The following is a 9,425-nucleotide window of genomic DNA, read 5'->3' as shown; positions in this document are numbered from 1 at the left end:
CCATGCCCTATAGACTGCGGCTTCTTTGATAGGCAGAGAGTTGTCAAGTTTGGCCATTTTGCACTGAAACTGTAGCTTAAAGACAAGCTTTGGATGCCCACAACTTCACAGGACATAATTGTTCTTCCAGCCTGTCTCCCATGCCAGGCCACTGCGATGGGTCATGCTGGGGGTGGGGGAGAGACCATGTGCTACAAAAATTGGTGGGACCTAGAAATATCTTATCCTTCATTAACTTGTGTGTTCAGCAGAGTTTTGCAGGAATTGAAGAGAAGAAATGAAAAGCGGATGGCAGGGAACAACTTAGTGACATCTAACATCAAAGAGAGAAGAGATAAGAGTTATTATTTAAACCTGTCAAGTCTCCACCATTCCCAAAGGGAGACAGCAGGCGTGACCTACTTGCAGAATTAAGAATTCACCAGGAAATGGGTTTTAGGATTCAGGAGACAGTCCACCCTCTAAATCCAAACTTCTGTTGTGAAAACCAAGAATTGGCTTATGACTAGGCTTTAAATGCTGCTTCATTATTTGAGCTAAAACCACCCTTCTCTTGCCCTGACTTCTGGCATCTCTCTTGTTGCACCCGGTCACTTCATGGTGTGTTGCAGATGATGCTGAGCTATGGCAAAAGGCTCTTGCTCGGGCAGGGGCTCTGGCCCCAGAACAGCAGCTCACATGTGTCTCAGTGCAGCTAATGCACCTTGCCTAGAAACTGGAGGAAAAAAAATCTGCTCTCCAAAGCACAGTAAGCAGTGGAATGTTGTTGCAGACACATTAAAAATGAGGCTGAGATGTGAGGTGTTGGAAGGAAGGAGCAAGGGATGGGACTGTGTGGGTGGGGGGTTGTTGGAGCTGCAAGGATGTGCCTGTCCCAAGCTCCCTCACAGCTTCCTGAACAGGACTTGCCAAGAATCAGCAAAAAGACAGAAGCCTTCAACTTGCAGGTGCAAAAATCCAATTTAATATTGCAGGTGCAAAATTTAGAGTTGAAGAGTAAAATTTTTTGCTCTGCTTGTGTGGGTGGATTTCTGTCCTTCCCAATGTGTCTCTCCTTCAACATCAAACCTGTGAAATGCAACATCCCTGCAGGACCCCATTGCAGCCTTAAAGTACTTAAAGGGAGGTTATATAAAAGAGGGAGAGCAACTTTTTACCACAGGCAGATATTGATAGGACAAGGGGAAAAGGTATTAAAAAAGGCATTGGAAAGATTGCTCAGGTGTGGAGTGTGGGGTAGGGAGGGAAGGATGGTTTACTGATCTATCTGGCTGCACACATGTGGGGTCTAGTAACTAAAGAGAGAGCAAGTTTGGAGCTTTTTCCAAATCAGAATCTTTTTTTGTTTCAGCTGTTAGGTTAACAGTCTGAAAAACTGGTTTGTACTTCAGTGTTGAGAAGGAAAAAGAGGGGATAGGGTGCTAAGGTTGTGTTTAAAGAACTGGAAGTAAACAGCTGGTAGTGTTTGTCTCAAACTTCAGCAACTGTAACATCAGGGCTCTGCTCTCAGGTGCAGATGTTAGAAACATCTGTGAATCTCAGGCTGCCCAGAAACCTGAGCAGGGAAAATTTCCAGATATTGCTCAGTTTCCCAAAGCTTGCCAAGACCAGGAGCCAAACACACCAGCCTAATGGCACCCTGCTAAGCTTGATTTCTGGCTGCTGCCAGTCCTGCTGTGTTCACTGCTCTCCTGCAGTCTCTTCACATTTCCTGGATCCCCCCTCCCCAAAACTGTGGCACTGGATATAAAGCATGAAAACCAGAAGCACCCAAGTAGCAGCTAAAATTCTAGCTCTCCAAACAGAGGAGAAAAACTGAATAAAATTGTAGTAAATGCATTACAAAACCCAAGTAGATCCTAATTTTCTTATTTTTAAGCTTCTGACTTTTTAGTGTATTTGACTGACCTTGCTGTTGGGATTTATAAGCTTAAGTATATTAGTGTCCTGATTTGTTCTAACAGATCATTGCATTTTGCCATGGAAAAAACATCCTTTAACCACAGGCACTATGGACATAACAATTGAAAATAAACAACACCCATTACAGGCCCCAGAGCTCACAGCAGGGCAGAACTGAGCTCCACTCCAAAAGATGCAGAGAGCTGTGGGAGCAGGGTAAAAGAGCTTATTAGTGTTCCTGTGAATATTTATGGAAAAGTAGGAAGTTAGTAAGCTCAATGGAAATCAATAGGGGTTTTCTCCAACAGTTTCAGCAACGTTTGTATCCGTGGGATTCCCTGTGGATTCGCCCTCCTGCAGGTCTGCCAGCTGCTGCAGGGCTTGGAACCCCATCGCTCCAGGTAGCTCTGCCTCCTTCTTCCCTGGGGTACCAACTAAAAGCCTCTCCCATGCCTTTTCTACAGCCTCCAGAGACAACTTACAGCCAGTTGTTACCGGCCGTGTCCTGGAGGCACTGGAAAAGGAAATTTTATGTATTTCACGCTGAAGTGCTGAAGTCTGTTGTTTCCTTTGTTCCCGTGCTGTAGCTCAAGGCACGATGCTGCGGTGGAGGACCGGGCTGGGTGAGTCAGCCACTCTGAGCACCGCGGATATGGCGGTTTCCCCAGCAACGGGAGATGAGAGAAGAAGAAGGAAAAAACACGCGGAAGTGCTTTTTCCCTGTAAACATATTTTCACTCTTGCTCTTCTTAGGAGCCTGAGTGCAAATCTGCACACAAACGCCACACTCCTGCCCTATGGAAGAAAGGCTTGATTTGCTTATCTCTTTGTTGCTTTGTTAAAGTTTTTTATTATTTTTGAAGGTGAAATGAAAAGCAGGAATTGGCATGATCAAAACTGAGCAATCTAAGATCTCCACATATGTCTTTTAAGCAGGGAAAGTAAGAGATTTTTCAATTATTTTTAAATCAAAGGTTAGCTATTAGCCATCTCTATCCACAACGCTGCAAAGATTAATTTCATCACAGGTCCTGACTTTGGACTCTAGCAGAGTGGTGAGTTATACAAAAAGCAGCAAGGAGAATCACCAGCTATCTAGTGAATTTTGTATTTGGGGAACATCCCTCTCTAGCCTCAGGGGCTTAACGACCTATCTCTGTCTGCTCCAGAAGATTTAGAAATGCTGGTGGAGATTGCCTTGTTTTCCTCCTTCTGCTCTTCTCTTCTGCCCCAGGAGGAAAACTGCATCTGAAACTGCTTTCTGTCTGCATTAGAATCGACAGCCCTCGGTTATCCTCACTGCATCTAAAAATAGCACAGGGAAATCCGCCTGAGATCAAAGCGATTCATTTACAAAGCACTTCGTGAGGACAGAGCTCTGTGATTCTCATTCCCGTCACATCCACATTAGTTGGATGGCAGGAATAGCACCAGCGCTTTGAAAATGCAGGGATGGCTCCCTGCCTCTCCCCCGCCTCACCCCGCAGGCTCCGAGGAAAAACAAGTGGGAGGAAAATGATTAGGTTGGTGCTGGTGGGGATAAGGAGAAACGGGTTTTCTCTGCACGTGTTGCAGAGAATGCTCCCTTTTTTGCTGGGCTTCAGCAGCCCTGTGCAAAGTGGAATGGGAGTGAAAAGACCGAAAAGAAGAGGTACAGCCTGAAACATGCCAAAGGAGCCAAGATCACTGAGTGCATGAAATCAGAAATAAGGGGTGAACCTGCTCCTTCTCCAGCAGCCAGCCTGCCCTGGGAGGTGGTGCAGGACCCATCCATACTGCAGGAGGATGTTGCAGAGCTTTTCTTGGAGATCTTCATGCAAACCCCCACTCTCAAGGTTTAATTATGGATGCTGATTAATTGAGCAATGGATAAGCAATGGAGTCACATTATTATGCGTTTAGGATAGCTAACCCTGTGCTTTTTAATGAAAATCTCAGGATGATTTGGCAATTTGCACAGTAGAACCTGATACTGGGTTATGCCCCAAGAACATTACTTCTTTTTCTTTCTTCTATACAGAAGTGTTTATTATTAATAAAGTCCTGCAGAAGAAAAGAATTAATTATAGTAGGTCAGTCACTTTTAGAGGCTCAGAAAGCAGAAGGTGAAGTAGAACAGTTGCCATTCCTTCTCACATTAAAAAGTAAAGGTATCATTTTTAGCCAGTTCCATGATTTCTGAACACTCAAGGGGCAGTGTTACCTGAAGGTCTGGTCTGTAATTCCCTCAAAGTGCATTGCAGGGTTGTCATCCACGCAGGGCTTCTTCTTCCAAGGAGCAGCTTCACACAGCTGTGGCTCAAGACACGAGGCACAGTGGCATCATTGCCCTCCATCCTAATGGGCTGCCTGGGCTCACAGGTGTGTGCAGCATCCCTGCCCTCTGGTAAGCATCTCTTCTTGGCTGATGGTAGGCAAGGCTTGTGCTTCTGTTACAGCATCTTGCCAAAATGGTCTCCACCAGCTGGATTTCAGGGAGCTGGACTGGACATGCATTAAGTAAAGATAGACAGTCCTTGCCATTAATGACTTATATGGGTCTGTATCGATTTTTCGCTGTCAAATACAATTATTGGGATAGTTCATCATAAAACTGAAATAAAAATTACCCGAGGTTTTTTAGTTTTGCCAACAACATAGAATGTAGAATATCCTGAGCTGGACGGGACCCACAAGGATCATCAAGTCCAACATCATTCAGATGGGCAAAATATTCAATGAACTGTTTGCTTATCAAATATAGGTCCTTTTTTTTTTTTTTTGCTTCATGATTTACATCCTGGAATTCTACTATCCATAAATATAACAAGTAAATTCCCAGTTTACATTAAAATAGTGCAGCCAAAAACTATCCTTGCAAATCCTTCACCCTGGTGTCTGCTAAGTCCAACAAGCCACTGTGTGTGTCTCCAGCCTTCAGCTGGACTGCACAGCAGAGGCAGTGATGCTTGGCTGGACAGTCTCAGCCCTCCAAGGATTTCAAGACAACACCTCTCAGACACATCCATTGATCCATATGCCACCCCCACATCCCCATCCACATGTTCTACCCTGCCTAATGTCCCTGAGAACTGTATTCCATTTGCATTGTTTCAGTGTTTTCCTTTCACAAGGAGTGGAAAGACTATTATTCATGAGTGGCTTTGCAATATTCCTTCAAGTGACTGCAAATCACTGCTCCTTACCACACACTCAAAAAACCCAAAATATTAAAAATAGATATTTCAGCATAAAAAGAAATCATCACTGTCCCAGTTTTCTTTTTTTTTCAGATGCTTGAGGGGAACAATGTTTTGTTGAGGAAGCTGCTACTCATTGGAAAAATTGTAATGACAAGTCCATTGCAATGCCCAGCACCCCATGCAGTGTTGTCAGAGACATTACCTACAATATTATTTACATGCCAGAATCTCATCATAGAGAAAGAAATTACAGCAGACTGACCAGGAAACAAGTCTGAGCTGCTGATTGCAAATACTAATCCTTCTCTGTGAAAAGCAAAGCTGTAGCCATAGCAAAGAGATTTGGGGGAAAAATTTCAGGATATGGAGGAAGGTCCTGAGCCAGCCTAAGTGCTCTGGTACAGCTCAGCACTTCCAGCTCCTGGCAGCATGGGAACTCCTCAGCCTTCCTGGAGCTGCACAGACAGATCTGGCAGAGATCTCTCTACCTGCAGTCCCATTTCTGCTTCAAAACACAAGTGGGAGACTTTGCTGCCTGAATACTGTCCCTGAGGCAGGCTCTGGTTTGAGGCTGAATGCAAGAATTCCATGTCACAGTCATTGATTTTTTTATGTGAGCTTTGTCAAGGGAAGGCTGGAGAACAAGGAGGGAGATCCCGTGCTTAAAGGCTGGGATGTAGACAGGCTATGTCACTGGTGAGGCAGGGCTTTGAGTGTCAGAGCTCAGGAAATAACCACAGGCATCCAGCTCCCCCTGCCCCAAACTCACTCTCGCATTGCCTTTTATAGTTTAACATATTTTTATAGAGATTTATTGCCTACCTGTTTGGGATATCTGAGAGATCATATCAAGGAAAACCCTTTAAGTAAATATTTTCTCCTATATAATTTTCATGGCAATGAGGCAGATAGTCCAACTAATTAAATGAAAATGTGAAGTTTATTTTTAGATAGCCTAAGCCGGTGTTGGTTTGTAATTAAAACATCAATGAAGAACTGTGGGAAGTATTGGTGACTGAGTCACTACTTAAAAGGGCTGAAGAAAGTTTAGGCATTTTTTTCCAAGCTTTCTCTATTAGCACTGCAAATGCCACATACTTTCATAGCTTTGGCAGTGAGACTGTGGCATGTCCCAGAGCAGACCTTAGGTGTGCTGGCTGCAAACTGCATTTCAATTGCAAAGAGTGTGTGCAAACAAGCTGTAATTGAGAATGTCAGAGACTCCCAACTGACTTAAATAAACCATCATCTGACTAGAAACTCAGCACATCTCTCATCTGCCACAAAAACTGTCAGAATGGCACAGGATCCTGCACAAACCACACTCACTAGGTCAGGCAAACACCAGGAACACCCCTAGCTCTTTGTTAGGGGTTGGGAGGAGCTGGGGGCGCAGAAGGGATGGTCTGCACAGCTGTTGGTAGATTGGCTGGAGAGGCATTTTTGTCTGCTCAGGTAGATGTGGTTATTCCACATACCAAGTGATTCCTGATTTCTCTTGTCCTCCACAAGGATGGAGATGGGGGCACAATGAATTTGCCATGTGATTGTAGATGGAAGCCTTAGCTTTTATATCTGAGCTGACATCATACAGTAGAGAATATCCCTTTGGGTCAGCCACTTGGGTCCCCTCCCAGGATATTGCCCTCAACTAAGCAAGGAATGTTACAGTGCTGGTGCTGTGCTCAGCAGTAGCCAAAACACCAGTGTGTTATCAAGACCCTTCTAGCTACCAATGCAAAGCACAGCACTGTGAGGGCTACCGTGGGGAAATGAACTCCAGATCAGCCAGACCCAATACTGCTGCCTTTCATAAATAAAATGCTAAAGGTTTGGGGAAAATCAATGCTAATAAGAACAAAATTATATGAACATTTAACTGGAGCAAAGGAGTATTTTTGCCTTTGATTAAGTCATTACCAACCCCCTTGCAGTATCAAATATTTCTCTCTGAAATTGTTCATAGACAATAGTGTGCCTTGAAATGCATGGACAAAAATCATTGTTCCCTCAACAAAGGAAAACCAATCCATGATACACCTTTGTGATTGCACTTTTGTTTGCTTGGCATTTTTGTACCTAATCAGAACAGGATCATTCCTTTGCTAAATTGTGTCTGGGACAAAACAGCAAAACACAGCAAAGGAGGGAATCAATAGCAGGCTTGGGATTTAGGATTAGTCGGTATCCTAAACCTGAGAAAGCCCTTGATGACTGTCCTCTGGAGAGTATAGAATTAAATGCATCTTAACCATTCCTGAATCATCTAATCTGTATTAAAATAAAACAAAACAAAACCAGAACCTGAAGAAAACCAGACTTTGCAGCCTGAGCCTGGCATCTGCAGTCTTGTTGACGCTACATGACCCTTAGTTGCTGGAGACAAATCATGGGCCCACTAGTGTCCACCCACAGAAAAGGGACAGAGATGTGCTCCTGCTTCACATCACTGCTGGTAGAGAAACAGAGGAGTTCAGGTCTGTTCCTGTCAGGACTATGTCTTTCTTTTGCTTTCAAGAATTAATGCATCAATAACTAAAGAACTTGGGTCTTAGCCCTGGCAGCACCTCCGAGTCTCTTCATGCTGGCATAGCTTTGATCCAGCATTTAAACCAAGGTTGTACTGACCCTCCTCTGCCTGGGCACAAACCACTGACTTACAGACTGTCAGCAGAGTGGTCACATTTCAGACCTATCAGCAATACCCGATGGGAAATGACTGCCCACCATGCACTGTTAAAGCAGCTCCTGTCAATATTAAATGAAGATCAGCCAGGCACACCATATTAAAAGCTCATTTCCTCCAAACCTACTACAAATGCCAGACCTACAGTGCCACTTGCCTTTCCAGTTGGAATAGGCACATCCAGAATCCAAGGGGATAAGTTGCACATGCCACAGCCACACCAGTGCCTTGTCATGGCACTGCACCCCTTGATGTGCTGCTTGCAGCCAGTCAGCTCCTTCACCGTCTTATGTGACCTTTTGAAATGAGAGAGAGAAATTGCCTGTGGAAAATTAAGATTTACTACAAAGCCCTGGGCCACTAACATCTGTTCCAAGCTGTGTTCCAAGCTTAAAACTTCACTTGTGCATGAGGAAAAAGGGCTGCAAAGATCTGTGTCCAGATGCATCACAGTGGGGAACCCACATGGAAAGATCTGGGATGTTGCACAGTTGCTTCTTCCCCCTGTGCAGCCAGCAGAAGCAGAGGGGACTCAGCTGCTGCCACTTCTCCTCCCAGTGTGGCATTCTCTCTGCTGGCTCCAGCTGCTCCCAGCCACCCTCCCCACAAGCGAAGGGATGTGACAATACACGCTGCACCCTGTGTATGATCCCCAGGAGCCTGGCAGCCCCTCCAGGGCTTTGGAACAGGATTTTAAATTCTGTTTCTTACAGCCATTAATGTGCAGCACAGACTCAAGCTTCTATTCACCCCTTGTCCTTCCTCTCTGTCCGCCCACACACTCCCATGACAGATCAATTACACGCTCCTGCTCACACCTGTGTTTTGCAGAGCTGCCTGCAAAAACAGCAGGTTTTATCAGGGCTGTTTGCTGTCACTAGCGTTATATACCAAGAGGATAAACACCACATGTAGAACTTCTGTGGGTAAACCACAGAACAAGATTATTGGTATTATCTTCACATAATTGTGATTCCCGAATGTACCAATCTCCAGTTTAAAAATAAACCGCAGGATCAAAATAGAGCTTGGCAACGAGTTTGGGCTAAAAATTGATATTTTGAAATGGTGGGGTGGAAAAAAAGCTGTGAAAACTTTATTTTCTTTTACTAAGAAAAGAACTTAAATTAGAGGAGATGTAGCTTGAGCACCAGTGGGCTGTATAGCACAATGAACAGTACATTAACATACCAGTAATGAATGGCTGTGCCTGCACTCTCCTGCCCATGTCTTCTAAGATGGATTGTGATAAAATGAAGTGGGTGAAAAGACCCCCATTGACACCAAAAGGTTTGTTACCTGGTCCTAAAAGCAGTCAGACCTCAGTTACGAACACCAATAAGTCGAAATTAAAAAAAAAAAAATTGCATACAGAACAATACATGTTGTTTTAATCCAGAAAGAATCTTCATTAACTCTCAACACAAAATGTGTGCAGTTTGTATGTCTAGCTTTAACCTAAGCTGAATCTTTATTAACCATTTCTGTGCCTGATCACTCAGTGATCCTTAACGGAGCTGTTGGGCTGGCAGCCAAGTGAAAATGCATGCTCATAAGTGCTCTGTCCCACTTAAAACTGCCTGGTGGCAATGCCAGCAAGTCTCTGTAGGTGTCAAAGCCGCGTGTCCAATTATAACTCCCCGACGATCATGGCG

The sequence above is a fragment of the Pseudopipra pipra genome, chromosome 13 (assembly GCF_036250125.1).
Source record: "Pseudopipra pipra isolate bDixPip1 chromosome 13, bDixPip1.hap1, whole genome shotgun sequence".
Lineage (NCBI taxonomy): Eukaryota > Metazoa > Chordata > Aves > Passeriformes > Pipridae > Pseudopipra > Pseudopipra pipra.
The sequence above is the reverse complement of the archived record's forward strand: the minus strand, read 5'-3'. Positions refer to the sequence as shown.